The 13,436-nt window shown below is 39.8% G+C and overlaps 1 protein-coding gene across 1 annotated transcript in view; it reads right to left on the reverse strand.

The window, feature by feature from the left end:
* tacr3a (tachykinin receptor 3a) overlaps positions 1-13,436 on the reverse strand; it is a 69,023-nt gene that overhangs the window by 31,161 nt on the left and 24,426 nt on the right. The gene's annotated exons all lie outside the window — the stretch shown is intronic.

A 13,436-nucleotide genomic window follows, 5' to 3' on the forward strand; every position in this document is an offset into this window, starting at 1 on the left:
ATGTAAATGTGCTTTATGAAATGTAAAGCTGTTTTAGTTGATGCAAATGCAAAAGCAAGTAGTCCAGGTCCTGAAGCAGCAAAGCAGCCCCAGACCATCACACTGCCACCACCATGTTTGACTGTTGCCATGGTGTTCTTTTTATCAAATGCTGGTTGTTTCATGCTTTGTAAGTGTTTTATACTTTGTATGTTTGTTTGTTTTTGTTTTGTTTGTTTGTTCGTGTTTTTTTTTTTGCACTTCCAGGCCACTGTGCCTTAAAATATATTTCAATCACAACAAATGTTGTCTGTGTTTCACTTTTACTTCATGTTTCAATTATGTTTGGAAACAAATGTTTGTAACATCATTTTACCCCTTTAATTCTGTAAGTGTTGAGATTTAGAATAAGCTCAGGGAGCTGCTAAAACTTGGCATGACCTTGCTCTGTTAAAAAACAAAAGATGCAATGCCCGAATGTGTCTTTTGTGGAAAGTAATAAAGAGAAAGAGATACCATGCTTCTTCTTCGTGACCTTGGGCATTGTGCTAATGAAAATAAAATGTCCCTTCTTGTGCTTCAAATCCCTTCAGAATTGTTTTCAGTAAATGTTTTACAAAAAGGCCCTAAAGCCAAAGGCCTTATGTACTTATATATTGGTCCTGTGCCAGACAGTAATGTGGTTTATGTTGATTACCTTTTGCCGTTTGAACAAGTGTGCATGAAAAAACTCTGATTAGGTCAGGAAAACATTGGCTGTTGCAAATCATAGATAGATGTGAAATGTAGAAATACAATTTCATGGACACAGCTTTGGTCATGCATTTTATGGACACTTCTCTTGATTATATACTGGGTAATTACTATTTGGATATTTATAACGCTACCGGCTGATGGGTTGTAGGGCTGTTTTTATGAGAGGTCACTTGACATCGGTGCAGGTCTAACAAGACCAACAGTCCAATGAGGGAGAGGTGTCATCAGCTTTAGTGAGACTGAAAAACCTGGGCCATAGCTCACACATTTAAGGGGCCTTTAAATGGAAAACTGCTGGCAATTTGTATCTTTTAATGAGTATTGTGGGTTTGCTTAAGTCAAAGCAGTAGTAAAAGAAGTATTAGTGTGAAGCATTCACAGAAAGCTTAAAGTGTCATAGTTTTACAAGTGTTGTACAAAGAAACGAAATTAAAAATGACTGGTTTCAAAATCAAATAAATAAACAAAGCTCAAGTCCACATTTGTTAACAGATCTCCTTCAGCACAGCATTCTGCTTATAAATGTAAATGAGCTGTGGGAAATGGATGGGAAGAAGAAAACATATTAGTTTGATGCTGATTTGCTTTTGGGAGGAAAAAAAAGGTAATGAAACTCACATGCTAATGAGCTTTTTAATAGACAAAATGGATATTGAGTTAGATACTAACCGACCAAAACATTCTTGGGGCTAGAGCAACAGATTTATGTTTCTTCATTAATCCAGCAAATCACTCCCCATTAGTTAGCTTGAAACCAGAATGAATCCCACAAACGATTTTTAACTGTGAGACAAAGCGGACAACCCTCTGTGAGCTGTGTGCCTGAATGCTGCTGAGTGATTAAAGAGACAGAAAGGGATTTGATCATTTAGCACTTTGATGCTTTGGGAAAAGTTTTGCTTACACTTTTAATACTTACAAAATCTGGGAATGGACTTGAATGAAATGCAACAGATTAAAACATCAATTTTCCTGTGTTTAAATGGGGATATTTATTCAGCTATATCCCTATTGTGATAGAGCAGCTCATCATATGTCAGTTGCTTCATTCAGTAGATAATCCTTTTATTCATATTTTATAATAAAATCTTTTACTTTTTAGTTAAACTGAACATCCCCCTTGTTGTTGTCATGTCTTTTGAGCAGAGTTCTGACAGAATGGGGGCTTGTCTTGGAGTTCCTTAAAATCATATGGTATTGTATCCTTTAATGCAGTGGTCCCCAACCTTTTTTCCATAGTTTGCTTTTTAAATTTTTCGTCACATTCTTGTCCTTTCACAACAAATTGGAAGCAGTATGTGTATCTTGCAGGAGTAATGCTGGTTGAGTGTTTATGAAAACAGGCATTTTATCTGTTTTTCTGTCCTGACTATATGCAGATACAGTGCTGTGAAAAAGCATTTGCCCCCTTTCTGATTCCTGACTTTTTTGCATGTTTATCACACTTAAATGTTTTGGATCATTAAACCAATTTTTATACCTTACAAAGACAACCCAAGTAAATGAAAATGCATTTTTTAAAATGATGTTTTTATTTGTTAAGGGGGGGGGGGGGTCCCAAACTATCTGGCCCTGTGTGAAAAAGTAATTACCCCTGATCCTAATAACTGGCTGTGCCACCCTTGGCAGCAATAACTGAGATCAATCACAACTGGTGATGAGTCTTTCACATCACTGTTGAGGAATTTTGGCCCACTCTTCTTCGCAGAATTGTTTTAACTCAGCCTTATTGGAGGGTTTTTGAACATAAACTGCCTGTTTAAGGGCACACCACTGCATCTCAGCTGAATTTAAGTCTAGACTTTGACTGGGCCACTGCAAAACCTTAATTTTGTTTTTTTTTTTTTAGCCATTCAGAGGTGGACTTGGTGGTATTTTTCATGTCGTTGTCCTGCTGCATAACCCAAGAGCGCTTGAGCTTGAGGGCACAAACCGATGGCCGGACATTCATCCTAAGGATTTTCTGGTAGACAGCAGAATTCATTGTTCCATCAATCACAGCAAGTAGTCCAGGTCCTGAAGCAGTAAAGCAGCCCCAGACCATTACACTGCCACCACCATGTCTGACTGCTGGCATGATATTCTTTTTATCAAATGCTGTTATTTTTATGCAAGATGTAACGGGCCGCACACCTTCCAAAAAGTTCAACTTTTGTCTCGTCAGTCCACAGAATATTTCTCCAAAAGTCTTGGGGTTCAATGTGAGACGAGCCTTTATGTTCTTATATGTCAGCAGTGGTTTTGGCCTCGGAACTCTCCCATGGATGCCATTTTTGCCCAGTGTCTTTCTTATGGTTGAGTCATGAACTCTGACCTTAACTGAGGCCAGTGAGGCTTGCAGGTCTTTGGATGTCGTTCTGGGTTCTTTTGTGACCTCCCAGATGAGTCGTCGTTGCACTCTTGGAGTCATTTTGGTTGGCCAATTGGGAAGGTTCACCATTGTTCCCCGATTTTTCTTTCTTTGTGGATAATGGCTCTGACTGTGGTTTACTGGAGTCCCAGAGCCTTGGAAATGACTTTGTAACCTTTTCCAGACTGAAAGATTTCAATCATGTTGTTTCTCATCTGTTCTTGAATTTCTTTGGATCATAGCATGATGTGTTTCTTTTTGAGATCTTGTAGCCAACTCCACTTTGTCTGTCAGCTTCTATTTCAGTGATTTCTTGGTTCAACAAATCTGGTGGTAATCAGGCCTGGGTGTGGCCAGTGAAATGGAACTCATCTTTCCAAAAACTGTGGTTAATCACAGTTAACTCATGATTTAACAAGGGGAGCAATTACTTTTTCACGCAGGGCCAGAAAGGTTTGGATTTTTTTCCCCTTGATAAATAAAATCATCATTTAGAAACTGCATTTTGTATTTACTTGGGTTGTCTTTATGAGATATTAAAATTGGTTTGATGATCCCAAACATTTAAGTGTGATAAATGTGTTAAAAAAAAAAAAAAAAAAAGGCAGGAATCAGAAAGGGGGCAAATACTTTTTCACTGCATTGTATACCTTTAGTTGAAGAATAAAATAAGTACTGAAATAGTTTTTTGATTAGTAATGGTAATTTCATTACTTAAGTAAGAAACAGTAATACTTCACATTACTGTGTTTTCACATTTTCAGCATTTCACAAAAGCTTGAGTTTTAAAAACTTAAAACAGACATTTTTGGTTCAAAGAGCTGGTATCCACCCCATCTGCATGGCCTTATTTGGTAAAGAAAAAATGGACAACTCCTGGAGAATTGTTTGTATAATACATCATGTATTATACAGGAGAATGGTAATTTTGCACAGAATTATGCAGGCATGCATTAGAATTTAAATCTCAGGTTGTTTTCAGACTCAATTCAATGCAATTTTATTCCACAGAGTCCACTGTGGAAAAAGCACAATGTGCCACATGGGAATACCCAGGATGAGTAATATATTTTCCACTATGTCCATGCTGCATACAACGACAGGTCCTAGAGAATTAATAAATTCAATCAGCATTTGGGACATGGGTATGGTCTATAAGGATAATGTATGGATGAATTATTATCCAAGATGAAGCTCATGTAACTTTTTGCACAAGTCTATAATTTCATGGCATGTCTCTAGCATCCCTTTTATCTACATATTAGTCTACAGCAGCATTGAAATGATATTTTACTGCCGTTTATGTCATGTGAAGTTAGACACGTGATGATGTCACTTGTGTGTGGTTTGTATGTTACCGTAAGAGTGTGGAATAAAGCAGAATGAAAAGAGTGCGAGCATGGTGATGTCAGTGGTGTTTATACGGTCAGAAACACTACAAAGAGTGACAAAAATTTGAAATGGAACGCCGGAATATGTACGAGAAACTAATGTTAGTGCATGAAGTTTAATCTGACGAGGGGAAGGAAAAGAGGGCAATTAAGCTAGCACGGCGCTATGTTTACCGGCAGTCCCACCTTTTGATGTGCTCAGCGACTCAGTTAATGTCGGTGTTCGCTGGCAGAAGTGGTTAAATAGTTTTAGACCTTATTTAGCTGCGTCAGGAGTCCATGAGGCTTTATTGCTACACTTAGCAGGAGCCAAAGTACAAGGCATCTTCTTCACGCTGGGGATCAGAGCAGGAGACGGCGTTTGTGGAGCTAAAGAGACAGCTAGCCAGCTTACATGTAATGGCATATTTTAGACAAGATGCAGGGACACATGTGATTGAGGATGCTAGTCCAGTAGGATTAGGCACAATATTGAGCCTAAAACAAAGTGATGGAACACATAAATCTGTCTATTACGCCAGCACAGCATTGTCTGATGTAGAGCGCCGCTACTCCCAGACTGAGAGAGAGGCCCTTGCCATTGTGTGGGGATGTGAGAAATTCCATGTGTTTCTCTATGGAAAAGACTTTTTGATGGTCACAGACCATAAACCCCTCGAGACAATATACTCACCTAAGTCCAAACCTCCAGCTAGGAATGAAGGTGGGCTTTGCAACTGCAGCTGTATCGATTCAAAGTTGTGTATAAGCCAGCGCGGCTGACTCACCGTCATGCCTCACAGCCAATCCACTAGTACAGAGTGGTACCATGGAGAATCACGTCTACCATGTGGCTCAACATACAGTGCCGAATGCTTTCACACCAGGACAAATGGAGGACTTGTCAGCAGAGGACAGCATCTGTCCCTACAACAAGGTCAGAGCTCCCAGCTAAGCTGTGGCAGACACTTGCTATGGACATGTGTGGACCATTCCCTTCAGGAGACAATCTACTGGTACTGACTGATTCCAGACTCCAGATGGATAGGTGTCAATGTTCTCAGGAGCCCCACATCAGCGAACAAAATCAAATGTCTGAGACACTTGTTTGCAACTCATGGAATCCCAGAGACTATAGTAGGTGATAACGGCACTCCATTTCTGTCGTAGGTGTTTATAACATATCTACAAGAGAGCGGGATCACTCATAAACGAATCACGCCGTATTGGCGTCAGGCAAATGGCAAGGTTGAAAGACAGAATAGTACATTGTGTAAAGCCATACGTGCAGCTCATGCTGAAGGCAAGGATTGGCGCCATGAGCTGCTATTCAACTGACAGATCAGAACCAACCTCCCTAAACTGTGAGCAGACCGCCAGCTACAACCTGGGGGACAGGATGCTGCTGTTCGCAGGACTGATGCTGTGAGGAAGGAGAAGGGACGCATAGATGCAAACAGAGCTTGAAGAGCAAAAGACAGTACAGTGAGACAGGGTGACAAAATCCTGCTCCGTCAGCAGAAACAAAACAAACTTTCAACACCATTTGAATGAAACCCTTACACTGTAGTGAACAGAAGAGGACATTCAGTTATTCTAGAAAAGGGTGGCAAAACAATGATGTGTCATGTGTCGCAGGTGGAGCAGTGGGTTCAGCCTGAACTAGAGACAGTCGGGCCCATCTGTGTGACTGGGGAGAGGCTGGACACACATCCCACTGACACAGCCACAACAGAATCCTCTCAACAGGACAGTAGACCTCAGAGAGCCAGAAGAGTGACAACTCACCTTGCACCTTAGTTAGGAGAATTACCTACTAACTGTGAATGACAGACACTTTGCTGAGACATAACACTACACAAAAGGTCTTCATATTATGAATAATGTAAAAGTACTGCATATTCAGTTCCTTACGAAATGTAATGTAAAATATAACTAGCAAGGAAAACAGGACAATGGTGGGCAGCCACAGTCAAGGTAATTAATGGGAAACACTGCTGTTCTTCAATCAGTGATTTATGCCTGTGGCTTATCCAAGCTACAATTCAGCTCTATTCTTGTCTCTTAAGACAGATGTCAGTTGCCATGGATACATTTCAACCAATAAGTGGACTGATAAATTTAGCTAACAATTCTATAGTTAGGACTTTTTCAGATACTTGTTTTGAGAACATGAGAGCATCAAAGTGGGAAAGTACAGACAGCTGAGGTTTGCACAATTACTGTCTCCTTGAAAGGCCAGTTCACCTAAAGATTTTCTGCCAGCCTCATAAAATCGAAGTGGATGTTATTTATATGCCATGCTAGAATCAAGGTTCTACTCTTGATAATGTTAGTGTGCTTGCCCACCACTGGCCGTACCCTGACATATGTTTTTACAACACTAGTGCGTATACTGATACATGCATCCTGTACAGTATCTCCTAATAAATAATATATTTAAAAAAGTGGTGAGGATGTTGTTTAACAGACAGCCCATCCCAATGACTGTGGTAATCTTTTGATATTTCCTGTAATATACAACAGTTCAGTTTTATCAGTGTAATTAGTATGCATACTGATAGTTGACAGTGATGCCTGGAGGTATGCACTCCTTTCTGTGATTTTTTTCCTGTGAAAGCCAGAGAGCACACCACATTGATGAATGTTTCCACATTAACTATGGCACACCGTCTGAAATATCACAGTGAAACTGGTGATTAAGCACTGAATTCTTCTGTGTAAACAGACTAACAACTAAACACACATGCACTAATGTGCTGTAAAAATATTAACAATCATAACAGTCTTACCTATTTATCTCCGTAGAGACACTGGGAAATTTCCACAGACCTTTTCACTGGATGTAAAACTCAAAAATAATAGAGTAGAGAAATAACAGAGAGGTGAAGCCAAAACTACTTTAGAAAACAGTGAAGCATGCCAGGGTTCAAAAAAGAAATGTTGACCCTCATTCACAGGCTGTGGCTTTAGTGGTGACAAAAAGCTTAGTCAGCAACAGATGTTGCACTGGATGTTTTTGTTGTCTGTCATTTTTGACAGAAAGGGTCATAAAAATTCCGTCATGCCATTTTACAATCCGTCATTATAATTTCCTCTTTAATATCTGTAATATGATATAATTCAATGTGACTTTATTAGTACTGTTTAATTAATGAAGCACCATTTCTAATTTTATATTCAAAAAAACAATCTTTGAGGTTCTGGATTTTAATGGCACTGATAGAAAGATGAACACAGCAGCACAGCGTTTACTTTTTACGCAGTGACTGTGGAGCAACAATCCCTGTCTTTAAGCAAGCAACTATGAAGTGCGCCATTTAAGACATCATGCACAGTTTTGAGGATATTTTTAATATCAGTATGTTGTAGTTTGACAACCCTAGCTGATACGTTGTTAAAAGGCTCCACAGTGGAGCCGTGCACATTTTTCTGCTCCACAGGACTTGTAATCTGAAAAAACGTCACGCACTCGGACCTTGCACACTGAGTCAGGTGTGTTTGTACTTGCCTTGACTGCGAAAATTTGTAGAATGTAGCAAATGGTTTTGTACTGCGAGCCTGTGTCTGTCACTCCTTTAAAGTCCATCTGGATCCATCCTGACACAGAGCTTCATACAGCACATGCGTCATAGCACAGACACAAGCTGGAGAGATGGAGAACAACTTTTTAATTCTGTCTCTGTTATGACCAGTGAGTAGGCTACAAACGTATGCCTTTATCTGTTATATTTCCATGACTGATAGCCACATAATACACGGGCAAACAACGGTGGATAAAGTGAGGTTTTCAGAGAAAGAGAGAAGGGAGGGTTGGGCAGTGGTGAGCGAGCAAGAAAGAATAAAGCAACAGGTGCTGATCTGAATCATCATTCACCCATCTCTTTGTTATATTTCCATGGTTGATATCCACATGATAAATGAGCAAACTTTGGTGTTTAAAGTAAGGTTTCGGTGGTGAGCAAGCGAGGAGGAAGCAGCGAGAACTGTTTTGAATCATCAGTCACCTTGGACTGATACGAAATGTCGCATAAAATCAAATCTGTTCCGAAAAAAACGGAATGAATAAAACGATAATTTTGGCATCAGTGTGCAGACATGATTAGAACAACATGAAAAGGGCTCTTTGTGCAAAGGCCTTAACACTCTGCATGCTGACCTGTGTACTGAGACACCCTCAGCAGCCTCTCAGTGCTGTCAGCACAGAGACAGACGCGCTTTCATTGATCTACGATGTCGAGGTCAGTGAGAGATCCCACTGGGTACAAGATTTTTAATAGATTAAATAACCTCCTTGATAGTCCATGTGTGCAAAATGGAAAAGGTTTATGCATCTGTCTGTGTGTGCGCTGAAATGCAGGCTCATCCTCATCATTCCAGCCCGTCAAAATGGCGGACAGCCTTCAAAATTCTCCATCATCCCTCAAAAAAATCTGTCAATGACTGAGAATATTCGGTTAATGCGACTTCTGGTCAGCAAAGGGTTATCAAATAAACTGCTGACCAGGTCAAAAATCGAGCATATAGCGTTAGTTCAGGCAGGCAGACAGTGATCAGCTGATCTCACACGAGCTGAATCAGCTGAAGGCCAGCTGATTTGCTCAAAGCACACTATTGGCTAATCGCTCTCATGCTGCCTTTTTAAACTATTCTTGCCTGGCTACTCTCTGCTGCTCTCTGCAAGCTGCTGTTGCAACGGTCCTCCACCCGAGCTCCTCTTTCATTCTGCTTCTGACTTAATCAGCGTCATTCAGTTGTGACTGATGCCTGCTCTGCTCTGGGTTTTTTGCCAATTTTCTCCCTACCTTGTGCTTGGACTGAAGATATTCAAAGTTATAACTTATTTTACTGAAGAAGAAAAATGTGCAACACTGAGATTTCAACAAACCTAATGTTCATTTTCAATACAGCCCAAGTTTAAAGCCTGTATTTTAAAAAAGGCTGGTCAATCGCAGTTTAGTACTTAGACTGCCTGGGAGTGGTCAGTCAGATTTCAAGCATTGCCCTGGCCACTTGATAGCAGATAGCATTTGTATTGCCATTTGAAAGCAGAATACTTTAGCCCCTGCTGCACCTCACACGCATTTTTTTATGCACAGAGGCAGAGTGGAAGAAAAAAGTTGGTCCTCAAGGACAGCTCTGTTCAAACAGCGCACCTTGTGACCAGGAATACATGTGAGCAAACAACAAATGTATATTTTGCTTAAGTCCAGAAAAGGAAGACTATAATCTGCATGCTGGTTTAATTGTTCATTGTCAGATTGCGCTGTATGCACTCCTCCACACATGCTCACTCTTTTTCATCTAATCATCAGGTGTTCACATCACCTGGTCACATTTTTCTAACAGCACTGCTCCACTCTCTCATTGTGAGAACAGTACACGTCTTACTGCCGTCCTTTTATGACATGGTTTTCTCATCCACCAGTTCATTCATGACATCTCTGTACGTGGCCCTCCACCTCCCAATCACTGCCATGTATGCGTTACAACATTTTCCATATCCTGGTGCCCAGGGTAGACAGCTTTCGATCACTTTATGTCCCTGAAGAATTCAAGTGACACAGTCTTTCTGACAATAATTCAATGTCACACCTACATATGATAAATATAATTCAATACGCATTTATATCATTTTGTCACCAGATTAGTAAAAATGTAACAATTTAATCAGTGGCATGGATAAGTGTTTATTTCTGATTTCTTCTCAGAGATATTTTCTTTGGTATTGATTTCTTTAAATCACAACATCTGCTGTGCCTCCAGTGTTCCCTCGAGTTTTACTTCATCTCTTCTGCTTCTCTGTTTCACACTGTGTCTGCCATGTGTGTGTGTGTTTTTGTGCCTGTGTGTTTATGGTGTGAAATTGAAACAGTTCCTGGTTACTGGCTCACTAATCACTCCTGATCAATCACACCTGCTGTCTCCCAAGCTTATCATTCTGTAGCGTTTCAATCATTTATCTCCAAATTGTTGTCGCGCCGACCCGGGTGGATTCCTTCCCTGTGTTTTTGCATTTTTGAGTCCCTGGGGTTCTTCATGTAACAAAGCCTTACTTTTCCTCTCCTGTGCCTCTGGATTACCTCCCACCAGCCTTCCTGTCTTTGCAGCTTACCTGCTTGTTATCAGTTCAGCATCAGCTAACACCAGCCAGCCATTCCTGCCACACCTGGACTGATGCCCCATTTACACGATGTTTTCGAGTGAAAACGCAAAAGTTTTGTAGCATTTTGGCTGTCTGTTTACACGGCAACGGCATTTTGGCGCCTGAAAATGGAACTTTTCGGAAACGGGCTCCAGAGTGGAAGTTTTTTGTTTGTGCTCCTCATTCTTTTGAATTTAACTGTACTTCTCCAACAAAGTGTTGATTTACTTCACCATCACTTGGATCAGCGGAGTTATATTTCATGCCAAGTTTAAAAATTCTTCACAATAGATCTGGTCAAATCTGTCTGAGCAAAAAGTAAGAAAAGCTGGAGTGGGTTGACCCTAGAATTTCAAAAAAATGCCTTTAGAATGTCAGGGATAAGACACGCCAACTATCTTCTTTCAACTGTCCCTAATCAGCTACAGCATCAATCAATCAATCAGACCTGATTATTAGCCAAAATATCATAACCATTAAAGGCAGACTAACCATGAGCTACCTTAGTGTGAAACAATGATATATGGTCATGTAAGAGACACACATTTGTATGTTATCAACCTTGTTTTAACAAAAACACAGTTTATTCTCAATCTTGGTCAACAGCACTATATTGCACACAATCCTGAAGTGTCAGTGATGTATTGGGTGATTCTGCCTTTACCTGCGAAACTTGTGTGTTCTTCCTGGTTCTGCCACTACCATAAATTCAATGGGAATTTTTTTTAAAGAAAGATGGTTGAAGTACGGTACCAAAGATATATGATCACGTAGGAGACGTAAGTCTGTACATTTTCCACTTCATTTTAAATTCCTTGTAAGTGATTATAAAAAATCTCTAATGTAGATTTGTTGTAAGACAGGCAGCTGTGTTATGTCCCACCAGGTCAAATTTCAGTCATGAAAAACATCTTTAAGTATATTAAATTAAACTTCAAATTCATGAAAAATTAAGCATTTATATCTGCTCTATGTTGCACTGGGAATGTCGGTCACAAGAAAGACAATCTTCTGAATTTAAAAAAAATGCCACAACTTTAATGGAGGAATCTAAAACTCCCTTTTTGGGCCCATAGAGAAACAATTACACTTATGTCATGACAGATTCACAGTTCAGAGCTAAAACGTTTAAGTTTCATTTTCTCATCCTGTTTTTAACCCTTCAGGTAGTCTATATTTCATTTTCTCGGCTCTGTTATGTCACTCTTCCTCTTATGAGACACCTCTGTTTTTAAGTTGCTGCTGAAAACATTTCATTTCTTGATATTGCTTCTCCAAATAAAAGTCCTAAATGATGATTGGCATTGGAGGTTTGACTTGTGACAGAATTTGCAGGGATAGAACATGTCCATCATCTGACACTTTACTGATATCAAGTATCAGATGCTAACAAAGGAAAGGGATTGGACTTTTGCTGCTTTGAGAGAGACAAAGCCACAGTCTGCTTCTTTTATCATCCAGGAATAAAGACAAGTGAAATATGGATTAAATCACGACTTCAGCAGATAAAGTGTTGGTACCCAACACACCTGGTTCAAGTGAAAAATAGAGAAGCATTTAGTTCTGGCAATTAACCTGCTCCCTGACCTTACGATGCACTATGACTAGAGCGTGGCTGTCTGGCTCTGTTACATAATTTCACATTGTTGTATCCTTGGGAAGCTGGGACAATTCCCCAAGTGTGGCATCATGGAGTGCTACATTTTGCCCTGCCCAAATTAGTCACACATAGATTTCAGTGTTTTTCACATTTAAAACAATCTTATTTTAACATATCTTGTATGTTAAGACACACATTTTGGATTTCACTTTACAGGGACCTTAAGAAAACATGTTCACAATCTTGTGCAACAGCACTACAAACAATCTGAGTACACAGCAATGTCTCTAATCAGCTGATTTTTCCTGCAAAACTTCCACAGTCTGCCACTAAAAATAAAGTCATTTTCAACAAAGGCTCAGCTTAAGCACAGCTTAAATGTGATAAGAAAGATGTATGATCATGAAGAACACACATGATAGTATATTATCAGCCTTGTTTTAAAAAAAAAATCACATTTCATTCATGATCTCAGGCAACACCACTACATTACCCACAATCCTAGAGTGTCACAGCAATGCCTTTGATTGGTAGAGCTGCAAATTTCCTCTGTCGGCTGCTACTAGTGAAGAAAACGCACAAGGAAAATGTTGGCAGTAACTGTTGAGTTCTGTGATGATGACAGATGGCACCACATACATCACTTAGCACAAGATCAGCCAGTAGAAGTTTTTCAAAAAATGAATTCGCAGTAGACAGTTTCAACCTGTAGAGGGCTGTTGCTATTTTCATACAAAATGAAGCATTCAAATATGTTGTGGAAAAAAGGCCAAAATTTGGACCCTCACTGATCAACAGTACTATATTTTTTTAAGATTTACTTTTGGGCCTTAGGTTTAGTTTGTCTTTAAAGACCTTGTTCTGCAGGAAGAGATGTATTTGCCAAAACCAGGCCCAATGTTTTATCTTACATGCATTCATTCTTCGAGTTAGCATTTAACAGCTATACTGCAAAAGTGTGTCATGCCTGTGCTCTGACTCCTGAGATATAAAGGCCTTGGCATTAGACACAGAGCAGGGACAACGCATAATACTAAGAGACAGTTGTTTTCAGTGCATATGCCTGCCCAGATGAATGAACATACTGTTGATTTAGGACAAGTGACAACCAAAAACACTGTGTTCTTAGGAGAAAGGTTTGTTTTTCCTTGAAATGTTTGATGTGCAGTACCAAGGTTCACAGAAATACAGACAGTGCTCAGGAGTCCTGTAAATCCTCATCCACAGAAAGCAACG

The sequence above is a fragment of the Cheilinus undulatus genome, linkage group 4, assembly GCF_018320785.1.
Source record: "Cheilinus undulatus linkage group 4, ASM1832078v1, whole genome shotgun sequence".
Lineage (NCBI taxonomy): Eukaryota > Metazoa > Chordata > Actinopteri > Labriformes > Labridae > Cheilinus > Cheilinus undulatus.